General features: G+C 42.8%; 1 protein-coding gene across 20 annotated transcripts in view; it reads right to left on the bottom strand.

Annotated features, from left to right (window-relative positions):
* ANKS1A (ankyrin repeat and sterile alpha motif domain containing 1A) overlaps positions 1 to 14495 on the bottom strand; it is a 169081-nt gene that overhangs the window by 147761 nt on the left and 6825 nt on the right. The window lies entirely within an intron of this gene.

The raw sequence follows: 14495 nt of genomic DNA, 5'->3' as shown, positions 1-14495 counted from the left end.
CTAGAGTAAAACATCACTCCATTTAACAGCTGATAAAAATGAGGAAACCACGTGCCCAAGATCATACAACCTACAACCTCAGTTTGGTGAGGCCTCGGGTCCACGGCCTATCACACCAGGTCACCTCTGCCCTCTTCCTGCCGCTTCCAGAAGCCCCCAGTAAGACCCCCAGGGAGAAACAACTCTACAAGCCGTCCTGCTCCCACACTCAGAGCCCTTGGAAAGTCCTGTGTTCAACAACACTGTTTGGGGCCCGTGGTGCAGTATTTCAGTGCTCTCCTGACTTCACTCATGGGGAAATCTTCTTTCTTCAGAAATGGAAGAGTCAATAACACAGGAAGCCCAAAGGCCTTTTTCACAGAATAAACCTAAAATGACTACGGGCCCCGGAAGACTTCTGGCTGCCCAAGAAAGTGGGCCAGCACATAACCTGGACTCTGCTTCCCGTCCTGGCCAACTCAATATTTTGTCACAGAACTGTCATAACCATTTCCTCCCCAATCTTAGAAAAATCTTACTACCTCCCATACTGACTTAAATACATCTTGAACAGTGTTTTCCTGAAAACACTGTATAAATCAAATGGTGATGACTAAATCATTCTGGACCCACTACAGCGATTTACTAAGTGACAGAATACTTTTGGTGAGCAAACTATGAGTCCTTAATTAATCCTGTTTAAACTCTGATGTTTTTAATTACCAGATTTTCATAAAGTAGCACAGTCTCAGAGACAGTTGTACGAACTTTGTAAGTGTCCATTTAAATTTCTTTGAGAAGATGCCATCCTTCCTGATTGATGAGTTTTAGATTCAAAGACTATTTTATGTAGCCTTTCCTAACTAACTAGTGAATAGCTAGAGGCTCAGAGACCAAGGCTCAGTTCAGCCTCTATTTCGACAGCTCCTCTTTCTATGGCTACTTACTGTACTGTTAGTATATGAACAGTCCTTCTCATTTTACAGGGGTGTTGAGGCCAAATGAAATGAAACAGGTAAATGCAAAAGGTACTATTTAAAGTTGAGACACCTGATTGTCTTTCTGTACCTGGCTCCTAGTGCCGGGCCTACCCAGAGCAGAAACTCAGGAAATTGAGGAAAGAACAAAGTTCACTTCTGCAGAAGCTGACAGCATTCATCGAGTACAGGAAAGGAAACCTAACCTTAGGGAACAAACAGTGGGCCAGGTTAACCACAACAAAAATAGGCAATACAGTCCCAGCCAGCAGGACCACAATAAGGTTCTGCATCTCATCGTCAAAAACGGAACCAGCTACCCCTACGTGACAAAAGCAGGTCAAACAAGTTACTCAGAGCGAATCTCTTTCTCAATCCATCCAAAAATGTATTCTTTTCAATGATCCTCTAACCAAGATATCAAAGTATTCTTACTAGTATACCTCTTTCTAACCTAATCAACTTTGTAGTAGAATTAGGTATTAATTGTTCAAATGTCTATTAAATCCTTACCATGTGTCAGGTCAGAGATTCTCAGTTATTTCAATTCCTACTCTTTAATAAAATGTGTTGCCAACTTCTCTCAGAGGTGAAGGGGGCTCCCCTAGCCCTGGGCAAATACCCAGTTTCAGGGTCTGGAGCCCCACCTCCCTGAAGACCCCAGACTCCCAGAACACCTGCGATCAGGGAGAAACCACAGGAGCCGCTCTGAGGTTGAGATTGGCTGGCGGGAGAAAATAAGGCTGAGGCCCACCGTCTTCCTCCAAGGGGCTCTGTGTTTACACACAGGGAACCAGAGCACGCCAGACTACACGAGCACCACCGGAAAAAACTGACACTGATGCTGATTACAGATGCTGGGGAACCACAAATTAATAAGCAAGAAACTGAAAATCTGATTTGGCCATGTAAAAATTAATGCTAATTATAGTCACTTAACATGAACAGCTTACCTAATTACCATGCAGCACAATACTGATCACGCACATCAATAAAGGTGTCAGATTAGCCCGAATGTGTGACTTCATCAGGACACTGAAGTGAGGTCACACCTGGCTGACTTTCAGAAACTGTTCCTCAGGCGGCGTGCTTTTTTACTCACAAATCAAAGCTGAATTGAACATCCTTGGGTGAACAAGAACTTGCATTGCTATAAAAGCATTACCAGGCCCTGGGCACAACCTGGAAACTGGAAGAGCAGAGACTCTGTGGTGACTCAGAGCACTACACAAAGATTCCAGGGGCGAGAAACAGATCCTGCGTTTTTTATTATATATGACTCTGCAGCCAAACTGCCACTTCTCTTCTACTCACTTGAATGAAGGTCTTCATTCCACATACCACCATCCTTCATTCCAAACTGTCAAGGGTCATTACAGCAGTAACAGGAAATGTGGAGCTGGGGCCTGACAGCTGACTGAATTTTGGCTGACTGGGGAGAAAAGCTTCCTCTGCGTGTGAAGGGTGTGGGTTTCTTAGTGACCACCCAGGGTTAGGACTCCAGACACCGCCAATCACAAAGCCCAAGGAGCGTGTTTGGCCACTTCTGGAAGTTTCCAGGTCTGTGCATAGGTCCTCGAACTTCACAAGATGCACTCTCACAGCTAAGGACCAGGACTGTGAGTGAGGAAGGGCTGGGCCCTAGATAATAGCCCTGAGGGCTAAGCATCCTCGTTGGTATCCTGTGCACACTGAAGGAGCTTATTTCAGAACCTCGCAGGTCAAAGCAAAGATAGTGGTTAACTTGCACCTTTAAAAAAACCCCAGAATCAAACCAACACAGCATTCTGCAGCATACATGGGTGGGGCTTTCTGTACACATCTCGGTAAATACACGCCGTGAAAGGAGTAAGAAGTCAAATCAACACAGCACTCCGCAGCACACATGGTGGGGCTTTCTGTACACACCTCGGTAAATACACGCCTGAAAGGAGTAAGAAGTCTTTTTCTGCCTTTCGTATCACTAGCTTCCCCTCAGTTCAAGGTTCTTGGGCCTTCTCCGTGGAGCTTTAGCTTCTACCACAACAAAGGGTGATTAAAACAAACCAAAGGGCTGATTTATCTGCGGAGTTTTAAAAACTTTTAATACAAAGCCTTCATCTACAAATGCCTGTGCACACAGAAACAAGTAACGGGGCCGTTCTAAAGCTAACATTCCCCTTCTGCTGAAAGGAAAAAAGTATTCCACTTCGGTTATGACTCAGGACATCCAGTTCTTCTCAAAAATCTCACTCTCACTTTCCATTGTGAAAATCCTATTCAGTCACAAGAAATTTCAACCTCTTGCTTATAAATCAACCAAGCCATCGCACCTCCTGAATGTCTTTCCAATCTGGCCCCTTTCCATACAAGTTCTAATAAGCTTTATAGTGAGTAGTAGCAGTCTTTCAGTCATGTTGTTCTCTTTGTGACCCCATGGGCTGTAGCCCGTCAGGCTCCTCTGTCCATGGAATTCTCCAGGCCAGAATACTGGGGTGGGTTGCCATGCCCTCCTCCAGGGGATCTTCCCAACCTAGGGATCCAACCCGGGTCTCCTACATTACAAATGGATTCTTTCCCGTCTGAGCCATCAGGGCATAGCTTTAAACGCCTAGTAAATTTCTAACCCTCTGAGCCACTTCCCCAAAATCTGAAGTGATCTTTCAAAAATGTAAACCCATCTTTACTTTCTGTGTGAAATCCAAGTCCTGACTGTGGGCCTGACGGCCTGGCCTCTGCCTGCCACTCCAGCCCCTCTCTCCCACTACCAACACCTCCTTTCCACCGGGTGACTGTTGGTAGTTTTCTCCAGCCTTTGCACACACGGTGCTCTCTACTTCTCCAGCTTAGATGAGCCCTCACTTTCCCATTCTTCACCTGCACAACTCCTACCCTCTAATACACCCACTCAGACATCACGTCAAGGAGGAGCACCCCTCCCCCTACCCGTCCCTTGGTTCTTCATGACCCTCCAGCACCCCTGCTTCAGAGCACTCATCACACCCTGTCTCGCTCTTTAGAAGATTAGGAGGCTGGGATGGAGACTGCCTTTCTCTCTAACTCCACTGGCTTACACGAGGCCTAGTACTCATCAAATGAAGAAACTCCCTCGTCCTTTGATTTCAAATCAATACAACTTCCTCTACTAGAGAGTTATGCATGTAATCTACTGGGAAAAATCTACTAAGGTGACTTTTCGTTAATGATGGAGATAATTATTATGGTGGGCTTCCCTGGGGGTAAAAAATCTGCCTGCCAATGCAGGAGACGTGGGTTTGATCCCTGGGTCAGGAAGATCCCCTGGAGAAAGTAATGGCAACCCACCCCAATATTCTTGTCTGGAAAATTCCAATGACAGAGGGGCCTGGCAGGCTACAGTCCATGGGGTTGCAAAGAGTCGGGCACAAGCTGGTGACTAAACAACAACAGCAGTTATTACAGTAAATGCCAGCTGAAGGCACAGAGTGTGGTGCGATGGGAAAAACACCGGGCAGCCAGTGAGGCACGAGGCTGAACTTATACCAGAGGCACCAGAAGCCCAGGTCTGCGGTTTCACAGGAGAATTTAGGGAAGTCTGGGAATGCGTCGAGTGCAGTGTTTGGCACATGAAGACGTATCCCTGCTCCCAACTCACTGTACTTCATGGGCCCGGGTGTGTATGGTGGAGAAAAAGAAACACATTCCCAGCAAAAACCTATGGTGATAAAGGTCAAAACAGTGGTTATCTCAAGGAGGGGCATTTTTGGCTGGGCGGGAACACGAGAACCTTCTGGAGTGCTGGAAATGGTCTATGTCTTGATCTTGGTGATGACTACATAGATGTGTACATGAAGAAAACACTTTGCTCTTTACACTTAATATTCGTGTATTCACTGGATGTAAATCATACTTCAAAAGATTTTGGAAGCTAATAAAGGAAGAACACTCTCCCCTATGAAGGAACGCAGCCCTAGCGGTGAGGTTTGACGTCAAAGCATTTTGTACACTGAAAGCTCCTGGTCAACCACAGCTTATTCTTAGCCCCAGGCTGCAACATTATCATAAACGGTCAGCAAATGCATCTGTACACCAGGCATGGGCAGCAGGCAGGATACACGTCTCACGCGCACGCATCATGATGTCCCAAAGGTACAGAGAAGCTATCCTACTTTATAAAAACATTTATTTCAGAATGATACGAACTTCAGAGTCACTCTGTTATAACAGTTTCTCAATCAACAAATACTCAAAGTACAGCCACAATCCAGCTGGAGCTAAAACAATTTTTTGAAGTATTCTCTCTCACTCGCACTTCCTCGGTCTCTCGTCCTTTCAGGTCTCAAGTCTAAAGTTCATCAAGCCAGCATCCAGGCTGCTGCCCACCCACCTGATGAGCCTCTTCACTGACTCCACATGCAGCCCCCACTCCACCTGGACAGCTCAGCAAGCAGGTCTTCCCACTGCAGCTTCTCCACCTTTGCCCCTGGCTGATCCCTCTCCTCCCTACACCCGTCTCCTAGCGGCTTTCTTCAAGGGCAGAGCTCGTGCCCCACTCCCTAGAGGTATACACGGTTGGGAGAAGGGTCTTCAGAACACCCTAGTCCATTACCATCTTCTCGCAACCTCCTTTAGCTCAGACTGTCCACATCCATGGCTAAAGGTCCAAGCACCTAAAAGGTGGCTGGACTTCCTTTGTACAAATATTACTATTGGCAGCTGCCATTACTATGTTCCAGCCACTGTTCTAAGTACTTTACATGCATGACTTCGTTTAATCTTCAGTCTTACTATATGGAAGATACTATTATTACAGATGAGGAAACTGAGGCAAAGAAGTTAAAGTTGTCTATTATCTCTCAATAGGTAGGTGGCAAAGGCAAGACTTGAACCCAGAGAACTTGACTCCAGAGCCACTATCTAATATAGTGCTTGTGTGTTTCCTTTTTATTTTGAAATAATTTCAGGCTCACAGAAGGGCTTCAAAGATAGTACAGAGCTCATGTGTATCTTTCACCCCGCTTCCCTTTACGTTATCATCTTATATAACCCTGGTACATTGATCCAAACTTAAGTAACACTGGTATAATACTATTAACTAAACTACAAGACTTCCCTGGTGGCACAGTGGATAAGAATCCACCTGCCAATCCAGGGGACACAGGTTCGACCCCTGGTCCGGGAAGTCCATAAGCCACAACTACTGAAGCCTGGGCACCTAGACGCGGTGCTCCACAACAAGAGAGCTGCTGCAGTGAGAAGCCCCCACACCACAGCTACAGAGAAGCCCCCAAACCAGACAAAGCCCAACAGCAAAGACCCAGCACAGCCAATAAATAAATGAAACTAAACTACAGACTTTACTCAGATCTCCCCAGATTTTTTTCTTTTTAGTTGAAATATAGTTGATTTACAATGTTTTTACACTTGTGGCCATTTCCTGGCCCACTTTACATTTAGTGGACATAATTCCTTAGTCTCCGGTCTATGACGGTTCCTCGGTCTTTCCTTATCTTTCACAACCCTGTCATTCTTAAAAAATACTAGTCAGGTATCTTCTGACTGTTCTTCGGTTTAAATTTGTCTTGTTTTCCCATGATTACGCGGAGTGATGGATTTGGGGGCAAGAACACAAGAGGTGAAGTGCCCTTCTCATCCCATCCTATCAGGGGGCAAATGATATCAACGTGACTGATAATTTTAACACTGGCCTCTTGGTTAAGGTGGTATATCCCAAGTTCTTCCACTGTGAAATCACTGTTTCCTCTCTCCACACTCTATTATTTGGAAACCAGTCTCTAAGTCCAGCCCAAATCCAAGAGGAGCGGAATTAAACTCCCTCCTCAGGAAACAAGACTTTCAAAGAATATGTGGACGTGGATTGAAATCATCACAGTAATTAATAAATATTTTGGAAGATGCTTTAGGGTCATGCAAATATTCTGTTTCTCCCTAAACTTTCACCCATTCATGTTAACTTCACTGGTGGATCTTGCCTACAGCAATTACTACTGTGGTGTGCTAATGGTGATCTTCTACTCCTTTCACTACTTCTACATTTATTAACTGGAATTCTTCTGAAAAGAAGAACTCTCTGTCCCCTTTATTTATTTATTCAATCATTTGTATCATAACTCATGGATGTCTATTTTATTCTTCGGCTCATAATCTATTACTACGGCTTTTGACTTTGTTCAAATTGTTCCAGCTTTGGTCATTGAGAGCTCTTTCAGGTTGGCCTCTGTGTTCTCTTGACATACCAATCTTTTTTATTTTCCCCGCCCCAGTCCTGGAATCAACCATTTCTCCAAGGAGATCACAGGACCATTTTGTCATCACTCTAATCAAGTCAATTTCTTAGGAGAATTTGACAAATTTTGTATTTCTAAATATCTCCTACAGCAGCATGCCTGACATACAGGAATGAATCTGTTTATGAAAGCTTCAAGGACAGAAAGAGCAGTGGCCCACTGGCACATTCACACAGATAGGCGACGGGCTTCCTCCTCTCCTGACTCCCCCGTGGGGCGTGGTACAGAAAAGGCTGCCAAATCTAAAAAAGAAATTATACAAACGAACTTTATCTACACAACAGAAACAGACTCACAGCCTGAGAGAACAAGTTTATGGCTGCCAAGGGGGAAGGATGGGGGAAGGGGTAGCTGGGGAGCTTGCTAAGGACATGCGCACGTTGCCATTTTGCAATGGACAACCAACAAGGACCTGCCATATAGCACACGGAACTCTGGACGGGAGGGGAGTTTGGAGGACGACGGACACGTGTATATATGTATGGCTAAGTCCCTTTGCTGTTCACCTGAAACTATCAAAACATTGTTTGTTAATCAGCTATACTTCAATGCAAAATAAAAAGTTTAAAAATTGAAAACAAAAAAAAGGCTGCCCAGTTCCTCGCGCACAGTCTGTCTCTGCAGCTGCTGTAAGATGTGCTGATGCACCTTCCTTGGGACCTCTGCCAGGAAGCACCACAAACACTGCCTTCTCCCCCCACCCCATGGATAGGAAACTGAGGTGTAAGAGGAGTAAAAAACGTTCCCAAGAGCGCACAGCAAGAGAACGGCTGAGGCTGAGGCGACTCCAGGCAGAAGGCCCCAAGGGGCCTGCTCTCCTGTGCCCCTCCCCAGAGGCAGAGTGCACTCTGAAGGAGGAGGGCTCCCGGCGCCGACATTCCCTGAAGGCTGATTTCTCTGTCTAAACTGTGTCGTCCCCTTCCCTTCAGAGTTCAAGCACGGAGAGACTGACTAAAGGATAAAACTAAGAGAGTTCTGTGCTTTCCAGACCCCGGGATGCTAGAAAGACCTAGACAAGAACATAAGGCTTAATGTAAAGATTTTGTCTGGTTATCTACAGATCAAATACAAGGCTAACATCAAAATCAGCGCAGGAGGGAAAGACAAGGCTTAGATTTTGTTCCACTCAAACCCAGATGGCCACACTGAACCCAAAGACCAATCCTAGTTTATTAGTATAAATACAAAGTGAGCAATGAAAAACAAATTAAACACATTAAAACTAATATGAATTGCAATCAAAATAACATTAAAAAGCAGTAGGTTAAGCCCATGGGTGTCAAAATCTTACAAGTTCCAGTACCTGATAATAAGGAAACCTGATGCCAGCCAGATGCATGCGAAGTCAAGACACTGAGTTCATTATTTTATCACCAGAAAGAAATGAGATAATACTCTGGGCATAGGAAGTGTTTTAAAAAAAATACACACACACATATATATGTCAATAATGGTGGTTATTACATTATTATACAATATTCACATTTTTTCGGGTATATAGTTGACTAAAGAATAAATATTAAAGAGAGGTAAACAGAAATCATGGTCACTAAAGACAATGAGTCTAACAGATCATGATGGTTAAAGAAAAGACATCTGAAAAAAGCGCTGTCTGAAAAAACTTAACTAAAAGTACTGGGTCCTGATTTTGTATACACTGTTTCTTCAAGAAAGAAAAAACTGTTAAATTTGAAAAGGAAACACTAAACCCTTGATCATTCACTTTAAAACCTTTCTGAAAGTCTGCTATGGGTCTGCTAAAGATGATGTAAGGGCTGCTGCTAAGAGTGACTAGCAAGACAAAAAAAAAAAGTGACTAGCAAGAAAACTATTCTCCAGCCAGGTCTTAAACATAATTATGGAGAGAGCAAGAGATTAAAAAGTAACAAATCTGGAGTCTCTGCCAATTTCAACACCTGAGGCATTTTCACTTGTAACAGATAAAAAGCTATGGAGTATTTCATTGACTGCTAAGCCGCAGGGACCATAGGTGCTTTCAGGACCACTAGCTAGAAGCACTACCTTTTCCTTCTACCTCCACAACCTGGAGGCGCAGACCTGCACTTGGCAGCCATCATCTCCACGTAAAATAGACTCTACAGGCCTTGAAAATGGAAAGTCTTGGCCTTAGGCAAGTCACTTAAAACTTTCTTATCAGAAAAATCACCACTGATACCAATATCACAGGATTGTGAAGATTAAAGCACCAAGGATTATGGAAGTAATATTACCTATTCCATAACCCCAGGCTTCAAGCTACTATCAAAAATCATTTGACCCAGCCAGATAACAGTCTCTGAAAATCATTTTATGGACAAACTAATTATTGTTTGGGAATGTAAAATCTGGTCATCAACCACTAATGAGGGAGGGGAAAGGTAAAGAATTGTTTAAAAAAATAAAAAAGCAGAACAGGTAAGCATAGTTAAAAATAATTTCAAACACACAGGCCTCTAGTTTCTTGCCAATTGTTTAGATTTACTTCTCTTGCATACACCGTGGACTCAGTGGTACATCAGACACTCAGCGGTACTGATGTGTCCAAAACAATTCTTTATCACTTTAAAATTTGGTGGGGAAAGGGAGGGGCGTGAATTTTCTCAGAGGTGAAATTCAGGAATGCATTAACCTGCTTGAGAGGAAGATGAGAATTTTCTAGAAGGAAAGTCTGAGGAAAGCAATATAGGAGGTTTTGTCTTCTTCATGAGTTGCAGGGCTTCCCCTCTGTATTCTGTACTAATATATTATTTGGTGTAAGTCTGAAGACATTCCCTTCATCTAACTTTCTTACATCCAAGGAAACTGCCAATGACTTTATAATAACCATCTCACTTTATGTAGTCAGTGTTTAAAGGATTTTGTGTTACATGCTTACTAAAAGGAAGAAATTGCCCCAGTTGCATGAAGGCTAAAACTAAGGACTCCGCAGCCAGTCTGCCCGGGCTGGGAACCAAGCCTCAGCACCTCCCAGTCACTATCGTGGGCAAGGTACTTGACGGCTCCGTACTTCGGTTTCCTCATCAGTAAGCTGGCAATATTTCTAGTGCCTTCCCCAAAGTGTTGTTATGAGGACAAAATGAGCTAATATTTGTAAAGTGCTTAAGAACTGCAGATGATAAAAAGGGTTATCAAAGCAACTACTAAATTAAAATAAATAAATCCTTAATTAATCTTCTTTAGTAAAACTTTACCTAAAGAGAGTAATGGGTGGTGTGAATCATATCCAAAGACACTCAAATTCTCCAAGGGGTCAAACTCAGTGCTTTATCAGCAACAGTCTGGGGAGTCAGACTCCTGGCTCTGCCCTCCTCCGTGTGGCCCTGAGCGGGTCACTTTAACTTCTCCCTGAATCTCCGCTACTTCATCTGTAACAGGTGGGTAATGACAATTATCCAGCAGATACATTGTGAAGATAGACTGAGAAAATAGGGTGTGAAGTTCCAGGCACAGGCCAAGCAAAGTATTAAGGGCTCAAGAAACGAAACTCTCTCCCCACATCATGTACAACCCCCCAGCCCAGAGTCTACAGCTACAGTTCTGAGCTACAGCTCTGAATTAACCTGTGAGTGAACTACCTCAAATTCTACAATCTGGACTGGGCTTTCACTGGAGTTTTATCAGGGCTGTGGGGCAACCTGAAGAAGCAAGAATCAGACCACTGGATGGAACCAGGGTCCAAAATCAAGCTGGATCAGAAGACAAGTAGGGAACATGATACTAAGAGGAATCAACAAAGCCAGGGCGGGGCTCCAGCAAAGAGCTAAAGACAAACCCACCAAGTCTAGGAATCTTCCAGGCCAACAGTCCTAAAATGATCTGTTTTGAAACCTCTTCTGGCCATTGGCCATCGGACTCCTCAGAAGCAGGTCTATAACTCAAAAGGAAAAATAACTTGAGAAATGGACTGTTTAAAGGAGACTGAAAAGAAATCAGAATGAAGGCTTATTTCAGGTGAAAGGAAAACAAAGTCAACAAGTTGGTTCACTCAGACAAGAAGAGCTGGGATACAGACAGAAACTCCCTTTAAGGTGGGTCTTTCTGGAAACTCCCTGATGGTCAACGGTTAGGACTTGGCAGTTTCACTGCTGGGGCCTGGGTTCAATCCCCGGGCAAGGAATTAAGAGTCTATGTAAGCTGTGAGGAGCGGCCAAAAAAGCAGCATCCTCCCAAGGTTACATAAAGCACCATCTCCAAATAAACTCACTTCTGTTTTCTAAAGATCTGATATCTTAAGTAAAAGCACCACTGTTTCTATTTTTTCACAGCTGAGAAGAGCGAGTTTTCAATTTTTTTTTAATTAATAATATTTAAACTTCTGAGATTTTTAAGCTTTTTCTGTGGCTGAAAAGAATCCCAATTAGAAGATCTGACTTCACACATGCAAAGCTGAAAGGTACAAGATGAACAGAAGGAGGGACAATAATAAAAAATTTTGCTTTCTTAACCTTAGTAAGGACAAGCACTTACTAATGTCCTCCAAATTACTGTTACTAATCCAGTATCAGTGAATGTTCAATCAGTGCTGATACTGGTATTATTATTCACGGGACATACCCTTGGAGCTGCTTTTCCAGGCATAGTAAAGGAAAAGACTGTTCTGCAGACACCACATCAAGTCCTCCCTCAGCCCCAACAGAGGACGGACCCCATCCATGGAGGCAGAGCCACAGCTTCAGTCCTGGGAGAATTACACACTGCCCGACTCAAGTGTTAAACTCCTTGGCGCTGTGAAGCTCAGGTGACTTAAGATAGATTTTCCTTTCTCAGTAAATGAAGTCCAATATATTTCTTCTCTTACTTCTGTTTTCATTTTTCATCTTAACTCATGACAATGCTCTTTAAAGAATCTGAGAGCCCAACATGAAAGTGCTGTGAAGCCAGTACGAAGGAGCTGGATGCTGTCACTGCCTAATAGAGGCCACGACCTCTTTGAAGTAGAACCCTGATTGTCCCAACAACTGTCAAAAAGAGAAACAAATAAGTCGTTCTATGTGCTGCTTTTATCACTTTTAAATTGAGGCTACACATGTAACATTTGCATGGCTGGTCAAAGGGGGAATCTGCGCCAAAGCAGAAAGATCCTGACCCAGACCTCCCACCCCCACTCCAAACACAAAACCAAGGGATAAAATAAAACAAAGAAAGGCTTGCATATACAGCTGAGCTCCAAATCAAAAAGAAAAAGAATATATACAGATAGCAGTACAGGAACTCGAAATCAGACCTGAGTGGGAGCTCTAAATGCAACAATTAAGAAATCAATGACAAGACCTGATTATTCAATGCTTATACTAAAAAAGTGTGACACCATGAAATATATTCAGAGTAACATGAGACTGAATAAGTAACAACTCACCTTGACACAGACTCTTATCTAGAGTCACACCATAAAGCTGGTGGGAAAACACCACTCTTAGTGGGTCTTCCATAATTACAATGTAAAGAAATTTGGTTATTCAAGTCCCTAGAGTATCTTTTTAAGGCTTTCTAACTTATAGGGCCAAGTATGGCCAGTGGAAAACTTAAAAAAAATTAAAAGTCAGATGAACTACTCCAGATTCAAAGATCTTAATGCTTGATTTGCAAGTGACCAGAAGAACCAGCACAACTGGGGGACTCTGAGTAGACACAGCATTCAACTAAAATATACCAACACACACAACAAACACACCACTTCATTACAAACCAATTCAAGGGCTTTACTTGGTAAAATTGTCAAAATCTAAATGTCTCAGAGCACATTTTAGAAAGGTTATTACTGAAGCACGAATATGCTTAAGTCTGTGCATTCATAATGATTATTCACAAGAAACTCATTGGACACCTCTGAAGACCACTTGGAATGCAACCTGATTTGAAAACAGGTAAATAAGGGGGAAGAATCAAGCATTTAATCCCTCTTTCCTGCACAAACTGTACCTCAGGGTAACAAAGCAGTTAATAACATGAGGTTTCTCTATAAAGTTTCTCTCCAGAAAGTATTTCAGTCAATAAATGAAGATGGTAACATAAAAATGAAAACACCACCACTTTGCAAATTCTAAATCAGGGCTATAGATCATGAGTGCCAATGGCTGCCAACGTCACAAAAAAAGAAGCCTAAACAGGGGGACATACATGAAACCCACTAGGAAGAAATCCTGCCAGAAAATCTGAACCTGAATCAGACTAAACCAGGATCTGGTTTCCAGCTCATAGCAAACACAGGGAACAGATGAACACACTGAACGATACCTCAGAGATGCAATCGGCAAAACCCAGGCTCTGGTAAACAGACAAATGAATTTTTTGTCAAAAACTGACAAAAACAATTTTTTTCTTCAACAAGTAAACTGGAATGAAAAAAGTGACAGAGATGAAACCCAAAGGTTTAAAGACAGTAATGAGACATTCCAACCAAATGCCATGCATAGATCTTGTTTGAACGCAGATTTCAACAAACCAACAATATAAAATAAAATATTTTCAGGAATTCCCTGGCAGTCCACTAGTTAGCACTTTGCACTCACTGCCAAGGGCCTAGGTTCACTCCATGGTTGGGGAACTAAGATGCCATAAGCTTCAAGTCAAAATAAATAAGTAAGTCTCTGGACTTCTGTATGTCTGAAATGTCCCACAATAAAGGCTAGAACAACAAATGGCAGAAACAAAATGGATTTTGTCTCATTCTGCTTGGAGCGTACTACTGGCCCTCTTCTAAACATTTTGCCTCTGAGAAAGGACCCAAGAGGCCCCAACCTGACTATTAAAAATTCTCTGTCTTCACAAAGGTAACTTTCTAAACATAAGCAGCATTTAGGAGCCATAGATCAGGACATTACTTTCCAATCAGAAGGACCCAGGAGATGTAAGGAGCCTAAGAATTATTATGAATCCTCAAATTCAACTGCACATATGTGATTTTTGCAGTGGTTAAATACTCAAATTACATCTACTATCCTACTGAGAATATAAAATGTCGTAATCACGAGCATGCACAAAAACTTATCTGCAAGGATGTACATCACAGTGTTATTCCAACAGCAGAAAACTAATAGCAAACTCATACCTAATGGCGGGGAAGGGATTAAATAAATTACAGTTCATACACACTATGGAATACGACTTACCCATTTCAAATGAGGTTGAGGGGACTAGAAAATGATGGTAAAATGCTCACAATATATTAAGGAGAAATCTGAGACAAGGTACATACAGCACAATGGTCTGTTTCAGGGGGAAAAAAAAAAGGGTGTATAGAAAAAAGACCAAAGTATGTTCATCAAAATTATAA

This window comes from Bos grunniens, chromosome 23 (genome assembly GCF_055505025.1).
Source record: "Bos grunniens cultivar Pamir isolate PY7600 chromosome 23, Bosgru_T2T1.0, whole genome shotgun sequence".
In the NCBI taxonomy this organism is placed as follows: Eukaryota; Metazoa; Chordata; class Mammalia; order Artiodactyla; family Bovidae; genus Bos; species Bos grunniens.
Note: the sequence above shows the minus strand (reverse complement) of the source record. Positions and strands in the feature narration are given on the sequence as shown.